General features: G+C 49.3%; 1 protein-coding gene across 3 annotated transcripts in view; it reads left to right on the top strand.

The window, feature by feature from the left end:
* The first annotated feature begins 4,247 nt into the window (after positions 1-4,247).
* The window catches only part of CCDC121 (coiled-coil domain containing 121), a 91,779-nt gene continuing 68,682 nt past the window's right edge, over positions 4,248-27,344 (top strand). Inside the window, exon 1 of one of the 3 annotated variants that reach the window (XM_085613321.1) lies at positions 4,248-5,061. The gene's annotated coding sequence lies outside the window, so the exon portion shown is untranslated. Of the gene's footprint in view, positions 5,073-10,632; positions 10,688-27,344 lie in introns of those variants that run through there. The other 2 variants (XM_085613322.1, XM_085613323.1) reach the window with 2 other exon arrangements.

Below are 27,344 nucleotides of genomic sequence, written 5' to 3'. Positions count from 1 at the left end.
GCCAGCGATCGACCACTGGACAGCCCTCACCACCGAAGACACACTGAAGACGATGAAGTCAATCCACTCGGGGGCCCCCACGGACCCCTGATCCCACCACATTTTCAACAGAGCCGCCGACACCATCGCACCCATGCTCTGCCACACCATCAACCGCTGCCTGGCAACCGCCTCGTTCCCTGACTACTGGAAACACGCTGAGATCAACCCCCTCCTGAAGAAACCCTCGGCGGACCCCACCGACCTCAAAAACTACAGACCCATCTCCCTGCTCCCGTTCCCAGCGAAAGTCATTGAGAAAGCCATCAACAGCCAACTTGCCACATTCATCGAAGAGCACAACATCCTCGACTCCTCCCAATCCGGCTTCAGAAAAAAATACAGTACGGAAACCGCCCTCCTCGCCGCAACATACGACATCCGTACCTTACTGGACAAAGGAGAAACAGCAGCCCTCATCCTCCTCGACCTCTCAGCGGTGTTCGACACAGTCTCTCACCGCACCCTAATACACAGACTCCCCCCTGAATATAAGTATTTTAGCCAATCAGGTTAGGGGATGCCCCCTCTCCAAAGAGATGGGACATACTAAGGATGTAGTCACCCTAAAATGCAAGCAGCCCATTGGCTGTCACCTACCAGTACCTGTAACAGCCCTAAAGTTAGTATTATGGGACATACTTGATCCTCAGATTACTGCAACCTACTACGAAGAAGACGTCATGCAGCAAAGCTTGATGACGATAACTGTTGTGGTCCCAGCCCAAACGGCCTGTCTCCAGCTCCAAGAGCCTGTGAAGAAGATGACGCCTGTCCTGTGGCCAGTGACTTCCAAGAACTGCAGGAAAACTGTCACTCTTCAACAAAGACCAGCTCTCCCCAGGACAGCGGCCCTGTCCAGAAAACTCCAACTCAAGGACTCCGGTTCCAGGCGGCTCCACGACCCCTGCCCAATCTGCACCTAACGCCCATGGCCCGAGTGCCTCACCTGTCCAGTGACGTCTCCCCAGTGATCCGGACCACGACTCCATCGGTGGCTCACCTCTCCTGGACTCCACGAAGACACCTGCAGCATCGTCTTAAAGGGAGTCTCCTGACCGCGGCCTGCTCCGGTCAAGAAAATCTGACACCAAAGAGCACCCCTGCATCATCAGCCCCCCGACTTTAGGGAGCCCAGCCCTCCTTTGACATCTCAAATTACCTGCCCTGCCGGTGGTCACCTTCATCCAGCCTCCTGGTCTGGGCCTGCAGCCTCTTTGTGCGACCGAAATTCCCTATTGGAGAGCATTGGGTGCCCGCTGCTGATTTGCATCCTGCACCTGGCCGCCACTGTGCTGCTGGTGATGTAAAATAAAATAACAAAGTAGTAATTTTTTATGCAAAACAATCGGTCTTGAATCAGTCTTTGAGTGTGTGTACTCATTTCTTGCCTGAGTGTGTTCAACAAATGCTTAACTCAACCCTCTGACAAGCCTGACTGCTCGCCCACACTAACACAAATCGAGCTTTTAGTAAGATCTACTTTTACCTCTGTAAGCCTTTGGGGAACCGCTGGACTCTGTGCACACTATACCTTACTTTGGTACAATATATACAGAGCCAGCTTCCTCCAAGTTCTATAATCTAAGGTGCTAAAGTGAAACAATCCAAAATGCTTTTTTTTATGTACGAGTTCACAGCTCAGCTATAAATAATGTTAGCAACACGTGTAGCAGGTGAGGAGGCCCAGGGCGAGCCAGGAGCTTCTCTCCTCCGCCTCCACTGCGCTGATTTTCCAGAAAGGATGTAAAAGAGACAAGGCTGCTCGGAATTATGGGACCCAGTCGTCACTGCCTCACTACAACTCCCCTAGTGGTACAGGTAGCGAGGCAGGGGAGGCTTTGGTGTTAGACACGTAGTTCACACTCTCGAGACCTATGACCTCCCGCTTCCCACACCCAGTTAGCTGCAAGTGTGGCTTGGCAGCTTGACTTGTTTCATAGCGCAGGCAATGATTACAGTGACTTGCCCTGTGAAACAAGCTGCATGTTCCGGTGGCCTCACCAGTAGCATGTTATGAGGCCTCTTCAAGGAGTAAGGCCTAAGAAAACGTGCCCCATCGCCAACCCCCTCCCCCACCCCCTCTTTCTGAGGCTGGTGAACATGCCATATGAAGCAGGGACTATTTCACAATACTTGATGTGAGATAGCTATATTCCTGGGGAAGACGCCTGGCCCCATAGAGGCAATATTCGAGCACCGAAACATGTTGATGAAAAAATGTAGGGTCCATTGCTCTGCTGTCCTGTGGTAGGGAGACGCCAGTAAACAACATTTTAACTCATCCACATAAAAATTCATCATAAATCTAGCAGTGTAAGAAAGGGAGTACATCAACTTTGACATAAGTGACATAACCACACCCTGACTAGGGAACCCATAGCTAGGAGACTGTACAAACAGTGAAGAGTGGTACTCGTGAAGGCTTCCCAGCCAAGGTACGGAAACTACTAGTTAGGTGAATGTTCATCATCCTATGTGAGCACAGGAATGTATGCTAATTCATAAGAGGTTTGTGTCTTCCAGATGGTTTGTCCTTCTTCTATGTTTATGGAAATTGTACAACAGTTCTTTTACGCCTCTCACTTGATAGAGCGCTTTCAGCACTCTATTTTGCATGGGTGCATTATAGTCATAGTTGTCATGCACCTACGCACAAATGTATTGTTTGCTGTGTTTTATGATCATAAACATGTATTCAGTAGACTCATTTACACATACATTGTAGTGCAGTGTTATAATATGATCATGTATGTATCATCATGCCTGCATATACAGAGAGCAGGACCGTTTATAATCATATAATGTAATCGTTTTTAGCTTAAGTTGCCCGACTTCCTAGGCCCACGACTGTACTTGTTTTTGCATTTCCTTGGCTTCTCGAGAAATAAATAATGAAATGCATGTTGTTTTCAAGAAGCAGCAGTGTTCTCACCCTACTGCAGGTATCGGAATGCCAACTGGTTATTTTTGGATTGGAGAAGATACAAGGAGTGCTTTGAAGACAGTTGGAAGCGAGAAGGGAGGATGTCTTTCGTGTCTGGCTGGCCTGGGAATCAAGGTCACCACGCCGAACAAAGATGTCTTAATTAAAAGGCGTGAACCATCCAAATAGAAATAGTACCAATGGAAAATTGTGCCATGATGAAACCAGGAATCGAATTCTATATTGTATGATGCACAGAGACCCCAGACTTCTGGTAGCTTTCGGAGAGAAGGGAGCATCTTAGAACTCGCTCCGAGCCTTAAGCACCTTAACCCATTTGACGTGAGTACTTCTCAGGAAGCCAACACGTGCTGACACCTGTGGGAATAGGTGGAAGGGTATTAGATAGCATCTCCTCTTAGTACAGTGTAGGGACAGATTTGTTTTTTTATTTCTAATGAAAAAGGACCTAGACTCCGTTTCTATTTTGAGCTGTATCCTGATCCTCGAATTTACCATTGTATTCTTGTTATGCCGAATTACTTGTATTCATAGAATCGGCTCTGTATTGATCTTCTTGTATCTCTATATGCTATTTTTACGATGTGTATACATCTTATTATTCTTGGCCTTATAATAAATTGGCAAACATTCAAAGTCGGAGTCTGTGGTGCTTTCAGGTATGATATTGTTATCGTGTTATGAAGTGTTTTCTCCTCCACCACTGTTTAGTAGGTAAATAAAAGGTCCTGAGCGCTAATTGTTAGGAGGAAGACAGGGCTGCAATTTAGCGTAATCGCCCTCTCTCGTCAGCGTGTTAGCCGCCTGTGTTGTACTTGCCCTGTACGTGTGAGAGGACTGACGTATGTTCCTCCTACTGCTGCCACATGTCCTTACCTTTCTATTTGCTTAGAGAAGCTTGTGTTGCTGCTATCCATGTTGTGCTTTATTGTGTTGTGAAGCAACAAGCAAAAAGATTCAAAGTGCCAGTGCTTGTTTGAATGCTTGATGTGAGCGAGTGAAACCTGAGCAGAGTTTTCCTTTGATTATTTGTTTGTGAACCAAGCATTTTTTTAAGAGTAGTCGACTTTGTAAAAATGTTAAAACTGAGCTGATGACTTGGTATAGTTTTGAAGGCAGAGCTGACTGGTGGCCTATTGTGGAATTGTTGCCACCAGCACTTTGTACGCACGGGTTTTGATGAAACTGCTAACAGCTAAACTGCAAGACCCACAATGCAGCGAGCCCTTGGTTGAAGAAAACAAGCATAGATGATGGTGTCCTCTGCCAAAGTGCAGAGCTGTGAAATGTACAACGAAAGGTACTTGCTGGCTTGTTCATTCATTCTTGTAGGCAATGAAGGGTTAAACAGCCCGGCAGCTGACAGGGCAGAGGGGCATTCCTCGGGGCTCCTCCCTGTTCATCGGATGCATGGACACTCCTTGGAAAGCCTGCGTGGGCGTCCTCTCCAGGACATGCGAGCAGCGACAGGCCGATGTGTCCAAAGACACTCGGTGACTGCTTCCACCGCCTGTGAAGTGCCTGCGTGAGCAAGTGCATCCCAGCCCAGACGGCCCTGCTGCCCCGCCACAGCCGCCAGGGAAGCCAACAAGGGATTTACAAGCACCTAAACTCCCGTAGCGCTGATTCCCTTACCACCAAATCCTTTTGTGCCTCGCCCCACAGAAATCCACACCTGCAGGCATGCACGGACGTCCGGAGATGCACTGCAGGGTTCTAGACGTCCCAAAGCTCGCTGAATGTAGAAGTGATCCCCGCCGAGCGCGTCGGTGACTATTCCAGGACCCCTGTTTTACATATGTGTTTATATGACTGACACTTCAGGCGTGCGCACTCCTCGCGGTGCAGCCAGCCCCGTGCCCCGGGCTCTAGAGCCCGCCTCCCCCGGGCAGGGCAGCCCAGGACACGGTTTGTTTGGGGTTGCCTGGTAACTCGGGCCTCTCATGAGGGTTGTGCAGCAGTCTGTCTGTTCCCTGTGACGGCCCCACAGCTCCGCACTCCCTGCGGACACAGCTCTGCTCCACACCGGCTCCTTGGTTCCAGCACTCTCAGTCCGGTGCGTCCAGGATCAGCAGGTGCGCTGGGGGTATGCTGGGCTTTTATTGTGTTATGTTGTGACGTTTGGAAATGTGCCATGTTGTGCTGTGCTGTTCTATGTTGCACTGTCACGTTATAGTATGTGGTCCATTCTAGGTGATGTTATATGTTCTGATGTAGCCATGTGCTCGTGGGTGTTGCCATGTGGTGTGTTGTGCGTTACTTCAACGTGATACGATGTCGTATGACGTCCTTTGATGTCACGTGGGGCACCCTGACGTGCCGAGCTCTCACAGGATTTGTTGATATGTGCTCTGACGTCACGGGGTGTTTGTGGTTCACTGGAGTGCGGTTCTATGCTTTGCCGTGACGTCACGTGCCCATGGGCGTCCGCAGGGGGGGCAAGGAGGGGCGCTTGCCCCCCCCTGGACGCTCCTCCTTGCCCCCCCTGTGGCCACTTATGCTTTTACGGACGCCTTTTGTCCGGGATTACGGGCCCTGCAGGGAGCAGAGGTGTTCCCTGCCAGAGGCCTCAACTCCCTGATGGGGCTCCTGCACTCCTCCTCGCTGCCCCTCCCGCCCATTGTCATTCTGTCTGCGGCTGATTGCCACAAACAGAATGACAATGGCCGGTTTGAGCTGCGCGCCACAAGCACGAGTGGTTAGGTCTGGACACTAAGACCTCCTTTTAACACTCTCAGGGCCGGCTTTAGCACGGTGCAACTGGTGCCACCGCACTGGGTGCTGACTCTTCGAGGGGGCGCCTATTTGGAAGTATTTTATGGTTTTAAAAGCACCTCCGAAATTGTCATACAAAAATAAAAATGTCAAGATAACTTGGTGATTAATGTTCTTCCTGGAGAGAAAAGGAGTTTTGTCAAGTGGTATTTTTAACTCATTTTATGTATCACAGAGGGTTAATGTGTGTGCTGCAAAGAATGTGTACCATGCAGATCACAAAATGCATATAGTTTAAATAGGTCAGTGCTTTTGTCAGAGAGATCCTTTCGGTAAAAAAAAATCATCATTATGAAATGTAACCTCCAACCATCGGGTTCTGATTTACTTTCTGAGTCTGTGCTTCTCCAGACCAAGCACTCTTAAACTATACTGCCTACCAGTATGGATGACATGCAACTCCTACACCTTGTAGTCCTCTGTATTATGTAACATTTCCTATACACTGATTTACACACCTATGATTGATTGCATCTGAGTAGTGTTTGCGATGTAAAGTGCTCTGACACCCTAAACTGGTACAGGTGACACTATTAAATACATCTGAGAGAGAGTGGTTATGGAGACTTGAGGGGGTACTGTACTGTTAAACGGTAGTAGTGTGGGAGTCTGTGGGGAGCGCCCGTGGGGGGCGCCAACAAACTTTGTCGCACAGGGCGCCACCAGCGCTAAAGCCGGCCCTGAACACTCTGTAGCCTGAGAGCAAGGGGTCTTCTGAATGAAGTTCGGGGGGGGGGGGGGGGGGGGGGTCGATGCATTATTCTCCCAAGTCAAAAACTGAAGTTGCAGCATAGACCGGATTTCAGATCCCACTAAAACGTACACAGACTTGTGTCAATAACATATCTATCTGCCAGTATGCACCCTATCATGTCTGGCAGGACGTCCCGACCCTGTGTTTCACTACCTCATATCCCCCTGCACCCCACTCCCCGTGCTCAGGGCCGGCTCTAGGGCGGTGCGACCGGTGCCACCGCACCGGCTGCTGACTTCGTGTAGGGGGCCCTAATATGATGATTTTAAAAGCACCTGCTTCTTTCCTGGACTCCTAGAAACTTTCAGCCACCTATAAAAATGTCTAAATGACTGCAGTGATTAATGCACTTCCTTAGAGAGAGGGAGAGATCAAAGTTTTGTGTAGTGGAAGTTTCTACTCATCCTAAGGTAGCGCAGAGGGTTACTATGCTTGCTGCAAAGAACGTGCAGCTCACAAAGTGCGTATAATGTAATGTAAATAGGTCAGTGGGTCACACTTTTGTCAGAGAGACCATATTGTTGATAACTCTTTATGAGTTAAAATCCTAATGTGGAACAGTGAGCAAGTAACTGTTAGCAAAGATGCATGCAAACTGGGCTAGAGCGATATGATTTCCCCCCAGTTTTTCATTATCCTAATGTGGCAAAATGGGTTAATTTGGGTAGAAATCAATTCTTATTAATAAAGAGAACCCCCCCATCCATGGTGCTAGGTTTTAAATTCTAGGTTTCTGATTCTCCTGACCAAGCACTCTTAAACTATCCTGCCTACCTGTATGGATGACATGTGACTCCTACACCTTCTTGTCCTCTCTCTTATGTAACATTTCCTATGCACTGATTTACACACCTATGATTGATTGTCTCTATGTAATCTGTGTGATGTAAAGTGTTGTGACACCTTACACTGATAGGAGCGGCGCTATAAAATGAATTAAATGCACCTGAGACTGAATGGTTACGGAGGCTTGAGGGGCGCTGTGAAAGGATGGTTATGAAGAACCTGTAGTGAAGGTGGTCATTGGAGGTGCCAAAAAGCATTATCGCACTGGGCCCCACGAGCGCTAAAGTCGGCCCTGCCCACGCTCACTGCCTTATATCCCTCTGTACCCCACACCTCGTGCTAACTGCCACGACATATCCCTCTGTACCCCACACCTTGCGCTAACTGCCACAACATATCCCTCTGTACCCCGCACTTCGCGCTCACTGCCACATATGCCTCTGTATCCCACTCCTCACACTCACTGCCTGATCGCTCATTTTACCCTGCCATTCATCTTCTACGTGTTCTCTCCCCTTCCACTCGTTCTACCTCTGTTCACCCCTTACTTCTTTTTGTGCCTTACTTCTTTCTCAATATCTCTACTTCTTTTCCTCTTCAGTAACATCTGTGACACATCTCTGCACTTCCTTTATATCAACGCACCCCTCTACCTCGCCTGTCTACCTCAGTCGTTATTATTCCCTCTTCCTCAGCTGTCTCTACCTGTCTCTGACACACCTCTCCCTCTCTCTACCTGGCCCTCTCTGGTTCTACGATTGCGTTATTCTCCCCTCTCCAGCTTTGATTTACCTGTCTCTGCTCCTGAATCTTTTACTTCTACACCTCACTTCTTTGTCTACCCATCACCCCTCGCTACCCTTCTGTTTGCCTCACTACGGTCTTTACCCGACCGACCTTCAGTGCCTCTTCCCATTTCGCCTCACTCCCTCACAGCGCTCTCCTAGCATGCATCTGTTTTTCCCCTCACCACCATGCCTGCCTCTACCCCTCCTTACCTTTCTAACCAGCCTAACTTTCTACTTTCCTGTTATTCCTGGTAGTGAACCTTTCATTTCACCCCTCCGGTTGTATTATCTACGCATTCAAATTGAGTAGGTCATTGCTGTGCTCCCAACCTGACATCGAGACCCAGTCCCCTAGCCTCTCAACATGCCCAGATATAACAACAAGCATTGGCATAGCCAATTGGTCTCGCCTTTGGGACCTGCTGCAGAACTAAATACTTATACTGCCGGCATCATACTTACCCAGCGCCAAGACGCCTTGGCAGAAGTGCGCTATATAAGTTCTTCAGTCAGTGAGTCAGTCATAAGGTCCCAAAGGCGAGACCTATTGGCTATGCCAATGCTTGTTTTTCTCAGGTTGGCCTGAACATTACCCGATCCGGATTGTCTGCCATTTTAGCCCCGCCCCCATTAACATTAGCCACGCCCCTTCATTTGCCAGGTTCGCCCCCCCCTGGAAAAATTTCTGCGGACGCCCATGTGCCCAGGTGTGACCCCCTTGTGCCCGGTGCCCTCTCGCCTGGTGTGCTGCGCTGTGCTGTGCTGCTCTGGTGAGTGCTCCGGTGTGACCTGTTGTATGTGCTGTGCTGCTCTGGTGTGTGCTCCGGTGTGACCTGTTGTATGTGCTGTGCTGCTCTGGTGTTTGCTCCGGTGTGACCTGTTGTATGTGCTGTCCAGGTCTGGTTTGTGCTCCGGTGTGACCTGTTGTATGTGCTGTGCTGCTCTGTGCTCCGGTGTGACCTGTTGTATGTGCTGTGCTCCTCTGGTGTGTGCTCCGGTGTGACCTGTTGTATGTGCTGTGCTCCTCTGGTGTGTGTTCCGGTGTGACCTGTATGTGCTGTGCTGCTCTGGTGAGTGCTCCGGTGTGACCTATTGTATGTGCTGTGCTGCTCTGGTGTGTGCTCCGGTGTGACCTGTTGTATGTGCTGTGCTGCGCTGTGCTCCGGTGTGACCTGTTGTATGTGCTGTGCTCCTCTGGTGTGTGCTCCGGTGTGACCTGTTGTATGTGCTGTGCTCCTCTGGTGTGTGTTCCGGTGTGACCTGTATGTGCTGTGCTGCTCTGGTGAGTGCTCCGGTGTGACCTATTGTATGTGCTGTGCTGCTCTGGTGTGTGCTCCGGTGTGACCTGTTGTATGTGCTGTGCTGCGCTGTGCTCCGGTGTGGCCTGTTGTATGTGCTGTGCTCCTCTGGTGTGTGCTCCGGTGTGACCTGTTGTATGTGCTGTCCAGCTCTGGTTTGTGCTCCGGAGTGACCTGTTGTATGTGCTGTGGTCTCCAGCTCTGGTGTGTGCTCTGGTGTGACCTGTTGTATGTGCTGCGCTGTCCAGCTCTGGTGTGTGTTCCGGTGTGACCTGTATGTGCTGTGCTGCTCTGGTGTGTGCTCCTGTGTGACCTGTTGTATGTGCTGTGCTCTCCAGCTCTGGTTTGTGCTCGGGTGTGACCTGTTGTATGTGCTGCGCTGTCCAGCTCTGGTGTGTTTTCCGGTGTAACCTGTTGTATGTGCTGTGCTGTCCAGCTCTGGTGTGTGTTCCGGTGTGACCTGTATGTGCTGTGCTGCTCTGGTGTGACCTATTGTATGTGCTGTGCTGTCCAGCTCTGGTGTGTGCTCCGGTGTGACCTGTTGTATGTATTGTGCTGCTCTGGTGTGACCTGTTGAATGTGTTGTCCTGCCCTGCTCGGGTGTGTGCTCCGGCGTGACCTGTATGTGCTGTGCTGCTCTGGTGTGTGCTCCGGTGTGACCTATTTTATGTGCTGTGCTGTCCAGCTCTGGTGTGTGCTCCGGTGTGACCTGTTGTATGTATTGTGCTGCTCTGGTGTGACCTATTGTATGTGCTGTGCTGTCCAGCTCTGGTGTGTGCTCCGGTGTGACATGTTGTATGCGCTGTGTTGCTCTGGTGTGTGCTCCGGTGTGACCTATTGTATGTGCTGTGCTGTCCAGCTCTGGTGTGTGCTCCGGTGTGACATGTTGTATGCGCTGTGTTGCTCTGGTGTGTGCTCCGGTGTGACCTATTGTATGTGCTGTGCTGTCCAGCTCTGGTGTGTGCTCCGGTGTGACATGTTGTATGCGCTGTGTTGCTCGGGTGTGTGCTCCGGTGTAACGAGACTAGACGTGTCCTCATATCCCGCTGTGGGGTGTCATAGTGTGTGCTTTTATGTGCTGTGCTCCCACCGTACGCTGTGCACTCTACTGTTACGTGCTGAGGTGTAAGGCGGCGTCGTGCTGGAAAGTATTGTGATGTGCTGCTGTGTTCAGTGCGGTGTTATGATGTCAGTTTTGTGAGGTGCACTTCTGAGCTGTGATGTGGCCGGAGTCTGAAGCCGCAGGGAAAATGGCGAAAACTAAAAAAAGTAAAATGAGCGAAACAGGACGAAATATAGGGTAAGAGAAAAGGGTGAATGAAATTAAAGTTAAGAAACAAAAAGAGTGAGTGAAAGAGAACGATCGCTAAAGAGTGAAATACGATTCCAGAATGAGAGATACAGAAACAACAGCAGCAGGCAGGATGTACTCAAATAGAAGCCACGGTATGGTACAGCAGGCACTCAGGAGAGCAAGCTTCCCTCTTTCAGACCAAGCACAGCACTGGCGTAAGCAAGCTACCTTCTCATACACAGAACAGGGAGAGCACAGGTGGAAGCAAGCTTCTCATACATAGAACAGGCACAGCACAGGCGGGAGCAAGCAAGCTTCTCATACGCAGAACAGGGAGAGCACAGGGGGAGAAAGCAAGCTTCTCATACACAGAACAGGCACAGCACAGGTGGGAGCAAGCAAGCTTCTCATACACAGAACTGAGAGAGAGCACAGGCAGAAGCAAGCTTTTCATACATAGAACAGGGAGAGCACAGGGGGAGCAAGCAAGCTTCTCATACACAGAACAGTACAGGTGGGAGTAAGCAAGCTTCTCATACACACAACAGGGACAGCACAGACGGGAGCTAGCAAGCTTCTCATACACACAACAGGGACAGCACAGGCGGGAGCAAGCAAGCTTCTCATACACAGAACAGTACAGGTGGGAGCAAGCTAGCTTCTCATACACACTACAGGGACAGCACAGGCGGGAGCAAGCAAGCTTCTCACACACAGAACAGCACAGACGGGAGCAAGCAAGCTTCTCATACACAGAACAGGGAGAGCACAGGCGGGAGCAAGCAAGCTTCTCATACACAGAACAGTACAGGTGGGAGCAAGCAAGCTTCTTATACACGCAAGAGGGACAGCACAGGCGGGAGCTACCAAGCTTCTCTTACACAGAACTGGGAGAGCAAAGGTAGAAGCAAGCAAGCTTCTCTAACACACAACAGAGACAACACAGGCGGAAGCAAGCTTCTCATACACAGAACAGGGGGAGCACAGGCAGAAGCAAGCAAGCTTCTCATACACACACACAACAGGCAGAGCACAGGCGAAAACAAGCTTCTCATACACACAGCAGGGACAGCCAGGAGCAAGAAAGCTTCTCATGCACACGACAGCACAGACAGGAGCAAGCAAGCATCTCATACATACAACAGCACAGGCGGGAGCAATCAAGCTTCTCATGCACACAACAGGGAGAGCACAGGCAGGAGCAAGTAAGCTTCTTATCCACAGAACAGTACAGGTGGGAGCAAGCAAGCTTCTGATACATAACAGGGTCAGCACAGGCATCAGCAAATAAGCTTCTTATACACATAACAGGGAGAGCACAGACAGGAGCAAGCAAGCTTCTCATACACACACGGACAAGCAGAAGCTAGCAAGCTTCTCATACACACACAACAGCACAGGCATGAGCTAGCAAGCTTCTCATACACACAAGAGGGTCAGCACAGGCCGGTGCAAATAAGCTTTTCAAACTCGCACAGCAGCACAGGCATGAGCAAGCAAGCTTCTCAAACACAAAACAGAGACAGCACAGGCGGGAACAAGCAAGCTTCACAAACACACAATATGGTCAGCACAGGCAGCAGCAAATAAGCTTTCCATACACATAACAGGGAGAGCACAGGCGGGAGCAAGCACGCTTCTCATACACACAAGGACAAGCAGGAGCTAGCAAGCTTCTCAAACACACACAGCATCACAGGGCCGGCTTTAGAGCTGGTGGCGCCCTGTGCGACAATGTTAGTTGGCGCCCCCCCAATGACCACATCCACCACGGATTCTCTCACTAGCACCCTTTAACAGTGACCAAGTCTCCATAACCACTCTCTCTGAGATGAATTGAATTAGTTATATAGCGCCACTCATGCCAGTAAATGATGTCAGAGCACTTTGCATCACACACACATTACACAGAGACAATCAAACATACATGTGTGAATCAGCTTATAGGAAATGTTACATAAGCCAAAAGACTAAAAGTGTAGGAGTCACATGTCATCCATACTGGTAGGCAGTATAGTTTAGGAGTGCTTGGTGTGGAGAAGCACAAACTCAGAGTCGAAAAAAAAACAGCATAGTTGGGAGTTTTCTTTAATAACAAGAAAACATTTCTACCGAAATTAACTTTTTTTGCAACATTAATCTATGCTCCAATCTATACTTTGCAGTGTGTATGCAGTTCTATGATGAAAGCAAATACCTCACTGTTCTATATTAGGACTTTAAGTTATAAATTGCAAGTAAAAAAAGAATGTCTCTTTTAAAAGCAGTAATCTGCTGATCTGTTTACATCATACGCACTCTGTAATCTACTTGGTACACGTTCTTTGCAGCAGGCATATTAACCCTCTGCACTACCTTCACATAAGTGTAAACATCAACTATACAAAACTCCAATCTTTCCCCAGGAAGAACATTAATCATAGGAATTATCTTGACATTATTGTGAGGCTCCGTAATTGCAGGAGGAAAGGAACGCGGCAGCAGGTGCTTTAAAACATAATAAACTTGCAAACACGGCGCCCCCAGGAAGCCAGCACCCGGTGCGGTGGCACCAGTCGCACCGCCCTAGAGCCGGCCCTGCAGCATCACATGCATGAGCAAGCAATCTTCTCAAACACACGCAACAGTACAGGCATCTGCAGTTCACATTTCCTCAGTATTATGGTATGTTCCAAGACTCTGTATTTGTAGTTTCAGGCTTTGTACTTCTGCCAGGCCCTATATTCCGTATTTGTTTGTAGTTTCACACTCCGTATTACTCTGTAGTCCAAGAATCTGTAGTTGCTTGTGGTTGCAGGCTCTGGATTTAGTTTAGGGTTCCAGACTGTTAGAAATGGGATTTTTGGTAGGCTAGGGCGTGGGCAAAAGCCAGGCAAAAACCACCACTCTAGTCAGGATAAGGGAGTTACACTTCTAAAATAACCGCTGCTCACCCCCTTGGTAGCTTGGCACGAGCAGCCAGGCTTATCTTAGAGGCAGTGTGTAAAGCATTTGCACATAACCAACAGTAATACAGTGTACGCACTACAAAAGGACACAATATCAGTTTAGAAAAATATCCAATATTTTTATATACTTTAAGACCAGACCAAATATGATAAAAATCCACAATACTATACTTAAAAGTTCACAGTTCCTAAAATACGCTGATTAAAAAGAGTTCCTTGTGTGGATAGCTTCGTCCGGGATACCACGGCGTCGTGAACAACAAATCCAACAGTTCTGGCTGGTCGTGAGCCAGCTACGGTGTCGGGAAGACCCGCAAACAGTACCTGTGAGAAATGCAGGGCGCTGAGACCCTTGAAGTCACTCGCGTTGCAATGAGCTCCTCTCTGGTGAAATCAGTAGCGCTGGCAGGCATCAAGTGCAGCGGTGCGGCGTGCGGTGCCCCCAGGTAGCGGTGCAAGAAGCGGTTCAGTGATGGCATCAGATGGCGTCGGTGGTGAGACCAGGGTCACGGTGCGAGATAAAGGCGGTGCTCGCCACGGTGCAAGCAGGGTCGTCGTCGTTGCAGAAGCGCTGTCGTCAACTGACGAACTGGAGTTGATGGCGCCGGCGTCAGTAGGCCAAGGCTGCGGTGCAGAATGAGGGCGGTGCGTCGTGTGACTTACGAGCAGTGCCCTCGAACCACGGTGCAAGCACCGGTGTTGATTTCGGTAGGAAGTGGCGGCGTCAGGCAGGCCAAGACGTCCTTGTGAAGCAAGGCGGTGCAGAGTGCGGTGTCCACAGGTCGCAGTGCAAGCAGCGGCTCGGTGGTGGCGTCAACAGGCATCGTCGGTGAGACCAGGGTTGCGGTGTTGCAGCGGGGCGGTGCCAAATCTTCGGCGTGAAGCGAGGCGGTGCGGAGTGCGGTGCCCACAGGTCACGGTGCAAGCAGCGGCTCAGTGGCGGCATCAACAAGCATTGTCGGGGAGAGCAGGGTTGCGGTGCGGCGGTGCCCTCTGCGGTGCCTTCAGGTCACGGAGCTGACAGCAGCGTCGTAGACATCGTCAAGTTGCTTTTCCTCAGTTTGCAGCACAAAACACACAGTCCCCAGTGCTATGGGCAGAAGAGCTTGACGTCTTTGTTGTTCCTGAGACTCCATGAACAAGGGGCAAGCTCTACCTCAAGCCCTTGGAGAGGTCCACAAATTGGGTTGCAGAAAGTCCAGTCCAGGCCTTTCACTGCCCAAGACAGAAGCAGCCACTGCAGGTCAGCCCAGCAAAGCACACAGCAAAGCAGTCGTTCCTTTTCGCAGCTTCTCCGGCTCTTCTTCTTGGCAGTCTTCTTGATCCAGATGAGTTCTAAAGTTCAGGGGTCTGAGACCCAGTATTTATGTCCAAAAATCCTTTGATCTCTTAGGCAGGGAGGGCCTATGCCCAGCCAGAACCAGTTCTCCCTCCTCTGGTGTGATTTCCTGGCAGGAGGTGGAGACAGCATTGTCAGAGGCAGACCAGGCCCTTTGAGGTGCAAGGAAATCTCCTCCCCCTTCCCCCATCGCAGCCCAGGTCTATTCAGCCCTTTCCTGACCTACCTAGACTATCTGGAGCCCCTCCGGCCACCCATCCTTCTGTCATCCGAAACCCAGACAGACAATCCACATTCCCTCAGAGGCACACGGGATGACTGAGCAAGAAAATACCCACTTTCCAAAAGTAGTATTTCAAACGCAGAATGTAAAAATCACCTTCACTAAAAGATGCATCTTTAGATTCTGAGTTCAGGCATACTCCCTGGGCCAGTTATATTTATAAGATGTTATAAACAAACCTCCCATTCTATTCTATGGGGAACTGGTAACCTTGCAATAGTGAAAAACGAAATTGGCTGTAATTCACTATTAGGACATGCCACAGACACCAGGGCATGTCCTACCTTTCACATACATTGCACCCTGCCCACAGGGGTACCTTCGGCCTACCTGAGGGATGTCTGAGATGTAAGAAAAGGGAAGGTTAGGGTCCGGCCAGTGTGTGCACTGGCATAGTCGACATGGCAGTTACAAACTGCTCGTAGACTCTGCAATGGCAGGTCTGAGTTACCATTTTCAGGGCTACTCCCGGGGGTGGCACAACCAGTGCTGCAGGCCCCCGGGTAGCATTTGATTCACCGGCCCTGGCACACGCAGTGCCCTTTACTAGGGGCCAACAGGTAATAAATCAAATATCCACTCATGGAAACACCAATCCATAACACAATTTACACAGACAGCATATCACTTTAGCACTGATTAGCAGTGGTAAAGTGCTCAGAGTCCTAAAACCAACACAAACAGGTCAGGGAAAAATAGGAGGAAAAAGCAAAAAGTTTGGGGATAACCCTGCAAAAAGGGCCATTTCCAACACAGACCCTTTATTCCTGGGTGGTCCAACACTCTATATTTGTTTGTCCTTTATGACATTTCCTATCTGGTCCAAACTGAGCACTCTTGTGGTTCTAATCTCTGTATTCCAGAGCCCCTATGTAGGAAAGTGTCCCTTTTGGCACGGTTACCCCCCAACTCTTTGCCTGATATCTGATGCACTATGACTGATTGTGCACGGGGTCCCTGACGATCAGGTTCCCAGTGCCTGTGTTTTTTCTCAAAACTGCACCTTTGTTTCCACAAGTGGCACACCTCTGGCCCACATATAGGTCACTTGTAAAACGTACCACTGGTACCAAGGACCTCGTGACTAGAGAGGGCCTCTGAGGGATGCAGCATGCATTGTGCCACCCTCAGAGTCTCCTCACCAAACAAAGACACTGCCCTTGGAGAATATTTACAAGAATCTGGCAGAGCGCTGTGTTGCGCCAGAATTGGTAACGCTGCACACTGACAGTTTCAAAATGCAGGGTTGCACCATATTCTCAAGAATGCAGTGCACCCCTGCATTACCCCTGGCACTGAAAAAGTTGTCTAGCGCCAGCGCAGGCACCCTAGTGCCATTATCTTTACAGGCGATTTGCTTGATCTATGTGTGCTGCAGAGTGCAGCACGTGTGGGAAGAGCAAAATATGAGGAGAAATAAAACATTTCTCCTTGTCTCGCCTGCTTAAGACCTGGTATTCACTGACTGTATTTTTGGTTCCGCCCCATACCTTGTGAATATTAGACATTAATGGATGTCGCAGCAGAAAGCCCACTGCAACGCCCATTGCACACCCCTTTATGCTAAGTGCTGCGTTAATAGGTGCATTATTTACAAGGCAGCGTTAAGCCACATTAAGTGGCTTAACGCCATCTTGTAAATAAGGTGAAGGAGTTAACGCCACCAGAACGTCGGAAAAAGTGACGTTCTGGCGACATTAACTCCTTGTAAAAATGCTCCTGTGTATTTTGGTGCAGACAAAACCTAAAAGTCGACATGGCAAACATCCCTGTGTGTCAAGCTCATAAACACTGCCTGTGGCATAGGTAAGTCACCCCTCTAGCAGGCTTCACAGCCCTAAGGCAGGGTGCACTATAACACAGATGAGGGCATAGCTGCAGGAGCAAAATGCCCCTACAGTGTCTAAGTCCATTGTTAGACATTGTGAGTGCAGTGAAGACATATTAAGTACATGGCTCGGAGTTTGTCATTACGAACTCCACTGCTCCATGATAGCTTTACAGGGCGCTAAGAAGTTTGGTATCAAACTTCTAAGCATAATAAACCCACACTAATGCCAGCGCTGGCTTTATTACAAAATGCACTCAGATTGCATCTTAGAGATGCCCCCTGAAAAATGACCAACTCTCTAGTACACAGATGGCTGGTCTGCAACAGCCTGCCACACCCAGACATGTTTCTGACCCCCTGAGGAGGGAGCCCTTGTGCTCTCGTGGGTCAGAAACAAAGCCTGCTTGGGGTGGAGGTGCCTCTCACCTACCCCCAAGCAGGAATGGCATTCAGGGCGGTGAGCCGCGAAGGCTTCCTGCCCTTTGTATAGCTGACCAGGGATCAGCTAGTAGAGATGCCCGCCCCCTGGTCCAAGACTCACTTTTGGTAGCAAGGTCAGCAGGAAAATTAGTAAACATGAGAGGTGTGTCTCCTCCCTGCCAGGACCAACCCTAAGGTGCCTCGACCGAGATGACCCACTCCTTAGAAAAGCCTCGATGAAGGATTTTAGCCAATCACAATAGGGAATGATATACTAAGGGTGTGGCAACTCTAAAGGCAAGTAGCTCATTGGTTATTATCTGCCAGTACATGTAACGCCCCTAAATTCAGTAGTTAGGGGCACCCCTGAACCTTTATATTCAGATACCTGCAACCTACGAAGTAGAAGGATGAATAAGATGCCTGCAGCAAATCCTGAAGACGACTACTGACTTGGCCCCAGCCCTACCGGCCTGTCTCTAGCTTAAAGACTCTGCGAAGAAGACGATGCCTGTCCTGTGGCCAGTGATTTTCAGAAACCTGAGGAAGACTGCCCACTCTTCAACAAAGACCATATTGGCTGAGGACAGCGGCCCTGTCCAAAAGAATCCAACTACAAGGACTCCTGATCCAGCTGCAACCGCGACTCTTGCCCATTCTTCATCAGACACCCACGGCCCGAATCTGAGTGGCTCACCTGTCCAGAGAAGTCTTCCCAGCGATCCTGACCTGAACTCCATCAGTGGCTGACCTCTCCTGGACTTCACGAAGACACCTGCAGCCTCTTAACATAGGATCTCTGTGACTGCGACCCACTCTGGTAAAGAACATCTGATGCCAAAAGGCACCCCTGCATCCTCAGCCCCCCGATTTTGGGAAGCCCAGCTGATGGTGCCCAGATGTCCAATAACATCTCAACTTACCTGCCCAGCTGCTGGCCACCTTTGTCCAGCCCCCTGGTCTGTGCCTGCAGCCTGTTTTTGTTCAACCGAGATTCCCCTTTACTTGCATTGGGCGCCCAACACTGATTTGCACTCTGCACCCAGCCGCCCCAGGGCTGCTGGTGGTGTAGCTTTGGTGCTGCCGTGTAGCCCCTCTGTTCTTGCCTAAACCCCCAGGACCTGTGCCTGAAACCACGGGTACTTACCTGCAACCAGCACCTCTCGTGGGTGCCCCCAGTCTCCATTGACTTACATTGGGCCCAGTGACCTCTGCACCCAGCCGCCCCAGGGCTGCTGGTGGTGTAGCTTTGGTGCTGCCGTGTGGCCCCTCTGTTCTTGCCTAAACCCCCAGGACCTGTGCCTGAAACCACGGGTACTTACCTGCAACCAGCACCTCTCGTGGGTGCCCCCAGTCTCCATTGACTTACATTGGGCCCAGTGACCTCTGCACCCAGCCGCCCCACGGCTGCTGGTGGTGTAGCTTTGGTGCTGCCGTGTGGCCCCTCTGTTCTTGCCTAAACCCCCAGGGCCTGTGCCTGAAACCACGGGTACTTACCTGCAACCAGCACCTCTCGTGGGTGCCCCCAGTCTCCATTGACTTACATTGGGCCCAGTGACCTCTGCACCCAGCCGCCCCAGGGCTGGTGGTGGTGCAGTACCTACCTTGATCTGACTCTGCCCAGTGTTGGTCCAAACCCCTGGAGACTGGATATGCAAGTCGAGTACTTACCTGTAAAGGCATATAACTGTTTTCCTCCTGTAGGATTGCATTGCATTTCTTAGCATTGCATTAAGTGTCTATCTTTTACAGTTGCTAAGTTACTGCTACTGTTGATGGACACCACAAAGTATTTTCAATATCATTGTAAAGTATTGTACTGCTGTTGCAAACCCATTTCCACTGTACCTGAAAATTAATGCTATTGTAAAACTGGCACCTACCTACAACTGTGTTTCTCTTGGTTCTAGAAATAAAAGTAACAAAGTAATATTTTTATACAAAACAATTGGTCTCAATTCAGTCTTTGAGTGTGTGTAATCATTTCTTGCCTGAGTGTGTACAACAAATGCTTAACAACCTCCTGATAAGCCTGACAGCTCGCCCACACTACCACAAAAGAGACCGGTAGTATTAACTACTTAAGTCTCTGTAAGCATCTGGGGAACCACTGGACTCTGTGCACACTATACCTTACTTTGGTATAGTATAAACAGAGCCAGCTTCCTACAACCTTATTTTGTATTTCTGTATTGCCTAAAAGCCTTCGCTTCTTTGCTGTTCCAGACTTTGTATCCCAGTGTTCCAACCTACAGGCCTGAGATTCGGTCATGATCCCGGGTTAGTGTGTGCTGCTAAAGTTATTTGTTGGTGGCCAAATATTTGATAAATTCAGTATCATGTAAACATCATAATACACATTTTATCAATTAGTTGCTCTTTTACTTATTGTAGAGCTCTACAAAACTGCAGAATGGGAGCAGCAAGCGCTTTACTCCTCCTAAAAACTATGCCCTTGGCAGCCGGGGCACAATTACCTGTGGGTTCACCTACGTGTATTATTTTCTTGACTAAATATATGAAAATGTAAAAATATTTTATGCTCTGAAGCACACCCTTGGTGTCTTTCTGGTTTCCACCATTTGTTTGACAGCTTCTTCTTATGTTTGTTATTGTGTGTGCAATAACTGGAGCCGCTCACTGGCCACGGGGTTGTGAATTCTGTAATTATTAAGCAGTGTCAATCTTATCACACTGCTTTTTATGTGTCCCCAGTCCTCTCGATTCGTCCTTTGCTGTAACTATTAACAAGTTAATCTTGCTTTTGAATTTCTTGACTTCATTGTTTGTGTTGAAATTTAGTTTACTACAACGGTAGTTCATTTTTCAACAGATCTGTACAGGGTGTCAGCTCCCCAATACCCAATGTGTCTCCCAAAACCCTTCTTTAGGGGGTTATTTCAGTCATAAACCGCGTCATGCTTTAATGCAGTGAGCGCCGCTGCATGGTTTGTTGCCACGCGCTCCGGTTGGACTTAAGGGTGACATGGGCCTGGTTATCATGATTGGACACAGGTCCCTTCCTCTCTCCCTCTGGCTAGAAACCCTCCGTCTGCATCACCCTGCCTGCACCCTCCTCCTATCTGGGTAGAAGTAGTGCACACACGACAGTGCTTAATTTGAGCCAGTGGTTTCTGGTGCTCGGCACTGGCACTTAATTGGCAGCATCAGCACTTATGACAGTCTGCCACATGGTGGTGCTGTTTGTCTGATTTAGAGTGAGAACAGCACCAGTGTTATAATAATTCAATATATGTTAAAAATGACTAATACCTGTCGCCTGTGCTAATTTTATAGCTTTGGGGGCCTGGAATAGTGTGAGTTGTCACACTTGTAGGCGTGTGATGGTCAGTAGCTGGTTTGGTACTGTCATTGGCAGGGGAAGTGGATGGTATAGGCTGCAGTGCCCTCCTGGTGAGACCCCTGGCATTTAATGTTTTACAAATTAAGCACTGAGAAGGGCGTCAGGGCAGGGAGGGGCTTGTGTTCATTAGAGCCCACCCCAGGCAGGGCCACCACATGTCCCTCACACACACACAGAGCGGGGGCTTCACTCTGAACTGGTGGAGGCCTCCCCTCCTGCAAGCCTGGGAGCCCCCCAAGAGCACTTGTACATAGATTGAAACCCCTCCGCAGGCTCCCAGAGCCGGCGAGGAGGATGGCAAGCTATGCACTGTTCAAAAATGCATTCGTGGCATCTTCTGTTCTGTGCCTGGGGCCCCGCACCTACAACACAATCTGCCCAAGAAACAAATATTCAGTCATGAATAATTCAGGAGTGAGTGACCTCAGACTGCCTGCTGAGCTTCCTGGATGCGTGTTGAGCACGTGGACAAATGACCAGCTGTGAGGCCAGAAAACATGTGTTCTGGAAGATCAGTTCCTCCAAGTCCAGACTGTAACCAGAAATGGAGAGAGCTTCAAGGCGCTATCTTCACACCCAGCTTGTTGTTCCACCAGCATCCAGGCCACCTTGTACCTAATGGCGCCCATGCCAATGCGGCCTGTAGAGCTCCAGCGACACATAAGTCACTGCCTCACTCCTACACAGTAACGCGTCACAGAAGTTCCTTATTAATTCACCTCAAACCGCTAGCTACACCCAAGTATCCTCAGTCAATACAATACATCATTTATGTGACTTAGGGCTTCCCTATGGCCTCGTAGCATTTGATTTGCACTTACTGTCCCTATGTGGGGCGCTGAAGTGCTTGACCACATGGATAGCTTCCAACGCCATGTGGGTGTGTGGTTAGTAAAAAAAACAAAGCAAGTAAGTAAAAGTCTTGTAAAGCGCCGAATGCGAAGGGGTCTTGGCGCTAGCGTTCCAAGAGTAAGCCAAACTGTCTACTTAGTGTAAATGATAAAAAGCCAGGTTTTTAGCATTTTTCTAAAAGATGATCTATTTGATTGGGATCTCAGAGCAAGAGGCATAGTATTCCAGAGCTTACAGGCTACCAAGGAGAAACGTCTCACTCCCATCTGGCTTTCTTTATTCTTTGAACTGTCACCAGTTTAGCAGAGTCAAAGCTGACGCTTTGGCATACACCAAAGGAAAGTCCTCTGGAAATAGGGGGAACCCCCCAATACAAGGCCTTGTGGACCATACAGAGGGCCTTGATTTTTACTCTCTCACTGACAGGCAGCCGGTGAAGGCCACCAATGCTCTTTGAGATGGAGTTGCATTTAAGTATCTTTAAGAGCAGACGAGCCGCCGCATTTTGAAGGGATTGGAGATTCAATTGGAAGCATTTTTAGATTCCCAAATATAACGCATCGCAATATTCCATCCTCAATAGAACTAGTGCCACAATGACCATTTTCTAAATTTCCAAAGGAATATAAACGGAACTACTTTCCTTAACACCCTAAGAAGATGGAAGTGTAATCGCCAAAAAGAATTACTTCTGTCTTCTCGGAATTTAATTTAAGACCGTTTTCCTGCATTCAGGCGACGATATTTGTCATGCAGTTTCTAAACTTACTGGCGTCCTCGTCGACATCTGATGATATAGACATCTCTATTTGCATGTCGTCGGCATAGGAAACTGCTGCAAAGCCATGTGATACCAAAGGGGATGATGGACGGAGCGTTTGAGCAAATCAAACACTCACCCCCAGTCAACTGATCTGGGTTTAATCCATCGTCATTCTTTAGCTCACTCCACCACCCCAGTTCAGACATGGCCATATGAGCTAATCATTTCTGCCAGGGGGGTGACATAGATGTTGAAGAGTGGAGGAGATAATGACAAGCTTTGAGGCACCCCACAGGGTAAAGAGAAGGGATACAAGGTAAAATCCCCAAAGGCAACACTTCGTTCTCCGTCAGAGAGAAAGGACCTAAGTATGTCAAAGGCTGCGCCTCTGATCCGATACTCTATAGCTGGTTGATAAGTAGAGAATGATTCACCGTATCAAATGCAGCAGAGAGATCGATAAGGATCAGCGCAGTCCTTCCTCCCATATCCACCTGCATTCCAATCTCTTCAGGAGCTACTACTAGAGCTGATTCCCTACAATGTTGAGGTCTAAATCTGTGTTGTTGAGGAATCGAGGATGTTATAGGTATCAAGACATGACATAAGATCTTCATGAATTGCCTTCTCCAATATTTTCGCAGGTAGCGGTAGCCTGGATATAGGTCATTTATTTTTTATATCAACAGGATCCAGAGAGGGGTTTACAAGAGGGGGCATACTGACGCTCTTTTCAAAACTGCCGGAAATTGACATGCGATCAAAACCTTATTAAGGAGTGAGGTAAGATACCTAGAAATCATACTGGACACCATATGCAACCCATAAGGTGGACAGGGTCCAGTTTTGAGCCCGATTTAGTGGGCTTCAGAAGTCTAGTTACTCTATCTTCAGTTAGAGGAGTAAAGTTGTCCAGGATATTTATGTCACCTCCTACATCATCCCGTGGCTCCAAGGATGATGAAAGAGGGCATGAGGGAATACCTAGAAGATTGGCCTTTGAAGAGGAGGAACATTCCTCATATATCTTGTTGGACTTGGCCCTTTTTGCAGGATCATCCCTAAACTTTTTTGCCTTTCTCCTAGCCTTTTTTTCTGACATGGTGTTGGTGGTTTTAGGACTCTGGGCACTTTTGCACTTCTGTCCAGTGTAAAGTGTGTGTGCTCTCTCTGTTAAATATGGTAAGATTGGTCTACACCTATCTGGCCTATTTAATTTACATGTTTACATGTCAGTCCCTTGTAAAGTGGTATCTCATATACCCGAGGCTGGTAAATTAAATGCTTCTGGTGGGCTTGCAGCACTGATTGTGCCACCCACCAAAGTAGCCTTTCAAACCTATCTCAGGCCTCTGCCATTGCAGGGCCTGCGTGCGCAGTGTTACTGCCACTGTGACGTGGCACCTACAGGGTGTGCCATGTCCTTGACCCCCCTTTTACTACATGTCAGTCACCCCTAAGGTAGGTCCTTGCTAGCCCTATGGGCAGGGTGCATTGTAAGTAAAAGATAGGGCATGTACCTTTAGTGTGTGACATGTCCTCGTAGTGACAAATAGCCAGTTTGGTTTCTCACTACTGTGGGCCTGGCCTCCCATAGGAATGCATTGGGGATTCCCTGATAAGTGTTTCAGTGGTAATTCCTGATATGAGAGGTGCAGCATGGTCAAGTTTGGTATATTTGGAATAGTGATAATAAATGCTACGCAACGGTGTTGCAGATTTATTATAACTATTTTAGAAAGGCCACTTTTAGAAATTGGCATTTCTGTGTGCTATGTGTCTGCCTGCCTGGTGTGAATTGCAAGTCTGGCTTTTGAGTGACAGGGGCTGCTGAGGAGTTTGTGGCTCCAGGAGGGGCAGGGTGAGTCAGCGCTAGGCTGAATGGGACATCTACATTTGGAGTAGTGGGAGGAGTAGTCCCCTGACCCTGAATAGGATTGTGCTTGCCCTGTACAATGCTGGCTCCACCCCCCTATGGTGTGTCTAATGACGAGGCCCCACCTGACAAAGGGGAAGAGGAGCCTTGTAAACAAAGTGCTCCAATTCCCCCCGAACCAGTTTTTGCTGGTTCCCCAAGCCCTATGCTGGCGCAGACAAAGGGAAAAGGTGATATGAATATAGGGGCTGTGACTCCATGAAGGGGGTGCTGTTTCTGGACTTATTGGTGGCTTGCTGCTGCTGGGGGCCCAGGAGGAACAGCCACCAGGGCCACCGCTGGAGGGCCCTGTGTGCTGGCCTCCCTGGACCCAGCTGTGCCCCTGAACTTTGCTTTTGAATCCTGGGACATCTAGCGCCTCGTGAGCGCTGTGTTTTGGTTTCCCAAAGAAGAGAAGCGCCTGGCCTCCGTAGCGCTGGGCTGCAGAGGCGTCTCGAGGGAATCCCGGCGTGGGTATTCCCCTGCTCGACTGTTTCATGCCTTTATTTTGGCGGGTGCCCACCCCGCTTTGAGTATTTAAATTGGCGGGTGCCCACCCCGCAATATGGTGCCTTTTGCGGGTGCCCACCCCGCATTTGAGCTTCATTTTAAGGTGGGATTCTACCCCGCACCTTGCAGTGCCGAAAGAGGGGATGAAGCCGCAGCTCCGGGAGCAACCAGTAAGCCAGGCGGCCGTGCCTGATCCGAGGCAGGGCTCCCCGTGAGAGAAGGGAGAGCCTCCTCCTGTTCCCTGAGGCTGTTGTGGGCACTTTTGTTATCTTTTGTCTAGAGCCCGAGGAAGGGGGCTCCAACTACGAGATCCGGCCGCCGAAGGCCCACAAAGGAAGAGTGGAGGGCTTGTTGCTTTCTGAGCCCAAGGAGTGGTGGACAGAAGTCAGGCAGCTGAGCCTGGTGGTGGGCGTGGCTAGCGGGAAGCCCGATCTGGAGCCTGCGGGCTCCTGGTGCAAGCAGAAGAAAGACCGGAGTTCCATGGGCTCCCTCCTGCGACTTTCTGCCTTTCGCTGTAGAAGACCGTCTCCCGCTGAGGTGACCGAGGAGATGAGGGAGGCTCGAGGAGCAGAGCCTGTGAGGAGCATTGCCGAGCCGACACAAGTAATCGTGTGGCAGGAGACCGGAAGGAGCCCACAACAGAGCCCCGGTGAGTGGGGGGCTGCAGAAGGCACCAGTGGGGCCAGCGCTGATTTTCTCTTAGGGGGCTGTATTGGTGCCAAGAGATGGCACAAGGGGGAGCCCTGTGAAACAGGGCTCCCAAGGCACTGAGAGCGCCAGCGCTGTTCTTTTCAGCTGCCCCGCTTTACAGAGGGCAGCTGCAACGTTGGGGGCAATCTTGGCTCCATCGAGGCACATTGTCGGTGCCTGGAGCCGTGTCGGTGCTCCCTGGGGCCCCGTAGTGCCAGTGCTGGTTTTGTTTCCTCAGCTGCGCCGCCGTAGTGGGCAGCCGCAACGTGGGGATACATTTTATTTACAGAGTCCCAGAGTGGGGCTCCCCAGGCACAGTAGTTTGGGGGCCAGTTCTTTGGGATTGAGGAAGGGGTGAGTTGCACCCCATGCCCCAGTGCATTGCGCACTTTTTGATTTGCTGCATTGGCAGCCAGAGGGCCAGTAGACGGTCTTGTAGGAGCCCTGACTTTCTGGACATAGGGCATTTGAGCCCCGGGGTAAGGCCAATTGGCCTGGGGGACAAGTGTAATGTTGGTAGGGTGCAAAGCCCTAATGTGATGCCCCTTTCATCATGTGTTTATGCCTTCAGATATGGCTATGAGGTCTATGCGTAATGTGATTTATGCGTAATGTTATGCCTACAATGATGTATTTATAATGTGATTTATGCACCATGATTATTGCATAATGTGTTTATGCTGATAAGGCCCATTGCGTAATATGTTTATGCTAATGAGGTTTGGGGGCCTAATGTTTTTTATGTCTACTGCTTATGCCTAATGTCATGTTATGATATTTTAGGATGGTGTCTAATGCTAATGTGATAATGCTTAGGTCATTATGGTACCAGTAGTTACTGGTTGTGTTTTACATTTACTTACCTGTTCTGATGGTTCTGACCGTGGCCCGATTGGCCTGGTCCTGTATATAATCCCCTGTGAATATTGCCAGTGCCAGTTGGCACAGTGTATATTGTGTGATTATGTTTCTAATGTGTTTATGACAATACAAAGGCTATTTTTGATATAACCTTGTGTGGAGTTTCTTTTGTAGTGTGCCTAGTGTGTTGCTGCTGTGTGTGTGTGTTGCGCAAACTCTTTACACATTGCCTCTGGGATAAGCCGGACTGCTCTGCTAAGCTACCAAGGGGGTGAGCAGGGGTTATCTTCAGTGTGTAACTCCCTTGCCCTGACTAGAGCGGTGGTTTCTGCCTGGCTTTTGCGCAAGCCTCAGCCAACCAGAAATCCCATTTCTAACATACCTCATTCACCTTTGTTTTGGAAAATCTTAGCCAACTCGTTGCAGAAAGTTTGAGTAGGAGTAAAAATGTGAGAGTTGTTATTGTTTGAAAGAGTAGTAACTGTTTTAAAAAGTTCTCTTGTCGAATCTTTGGGCACACTCCTTTTTTCTGTATAATATTTAGATATGAGCTAATCAATACTTTACACTCCTCGATAGCTAGTTTATATTTCCTCAACATTGTAATCTTTCCTGCATCTCCGTTCATGAGCCCTGCATTTTTGTTTGAACATTTTTAGCTCTGTAGTCTACCGAGGTGCAGAAGCGCTTTTTCTGTGTCATTATTTTAGCTTTTTCCGGCGCTAGCCTCTTAACAGCAGTATCTATCCAGATAGTCGAAGTTAAATCTGTTTGGTATAGCGTGTTGTCTTTACTTTTGATCCTATGTGCAAAGTGTTTCCATGTTGTGCATGGCGACCACCGAGGAGCAGCTGTCGTGTTATGGGACGTATCGTTTGGTGGTGTGA

This window comes from Triturus cristatus, chromosome 6, assembly GCF_964204655.1.
Source record: "Triturus cristatus chromosome 6, aTriCri1.1, whole genome shotgun sequence".
Classification (NCBI taxonomy): Eukaryota; Metazoa; Chordata; class Amphibia; order Caudata; family Salamandridae; genus Triturus; species Triturus cristatus.
This window is presented reverse-complemented; position numbering and strand designations above follow the sequence as displayed.